Below are 1,190 nucleotides of genomic sequence, written 5' to 3' on the forward strand. Positions count from 1 at the left end.
AAAAAAAAAAAAAAAAAAAGGAGGAATAAGAAGAAGAAGAATCAGTGTGAAAAAAGGCATATATGCATAACACAACATGGACTGTTTTGAAGGAAAAAGTTGTTAGACTGCAAAAGAGGTAGAGAGGACATAGTGCAAAGGATGAGGGTGGTGGCAGGGTTTGCTGGGGAAATAGAGATCAGTTTGTAAAAGGCATTGAATGTCGCGCCATGCCACACCCTGCTAGGGTGACCAACCATCTTGGTTTGGCCAGAACTTCCACAGTTTTAGCAATCAAAGTTCAGTATCCTGAGAAATCTATCAGTTTTGGTAAGCTGGGACAGTCACACTTTATCCTGGACAGTGTTCTTGTCATATTTTATCCTAGAAGCAGTGGGAAACCACTAAGGACTTTCACAATGAATTGCCATGGATACACTTCTTGTTTTACTATGACTCTAGTATGTCTCAGGGAGATTTAGGAGAATTGGATAATGAAGAAAGCCAGAAAGCCAGTTACAGGGAAAAGTATGATATAGAAATGGTTAGTGCTTGCTTTGCCTTTGGCATCTGGCAGACATATATTCCAGTTCCCTGGCTCAGCCTTTTCTTTCCTAGATATGTGGCATAGGCAAGTTACTTGACCTTCATGTGCCTCAGATTCCTCATCCGTAAAATGGGAACAATATGGTGCTTACCTCAATGAAATAAGGATTAAAGGAGATAATATTTAACTCTTGTCCACATTGTCAGTTAGATTATAGTAAGGCCTGAAGGGAGACGGTGGCAACAGTAAGGAAAGGGATTTAACAAAGATTTCAGAAGTGGAATTACCAGATCTTGTTTGTGGCTACTTGGCATTAATTATCTCAGGTATCTGCATATTAAGACATTTATCTCTAATTGAGGAAAGAAAAGCTTTGCCCTTTGAAGGGAGGTTGGAGCAGAAACAGAAAGAGGCTAGGGGAGAGTGCTAGGAAACAAAGTATGTACTTGAGACTCCTAAGGTTAGGGGAGTTCAAGATCAGCCTGAGCGAGAGTGAGACTCCATCTCTACTAAAAATAGAAAAACTAGCTGGGCGTGGTGGCAGGTGCCTGTAGTCTGAGCTACTGGGGAGGCTGAGACAAGAGGATCTCTTGAGCCCAAGAGTTTGAGGTTGCTGTGAGCTATGATACCATAGCACTCAACCCAGGCACAGAGTGAGACTCTG

The sequence above is a fragment of the Otolemur garnettii genome, unplaced genomic scaffold (assembly GCF_000181295.1).
Source record: "Otolemur garnettii isolate 467f Iridium unplaced genomic scaffold, OtoGar3 scaffold00219, whole genome shotgun sequence".
In the NCBI taxonomy this organism is placed as follows: Eukaryota; Metazoa; Chordata; class Mammalia; order Primates; family Galagidae; genus Otolemur; species Otolemur garnettii.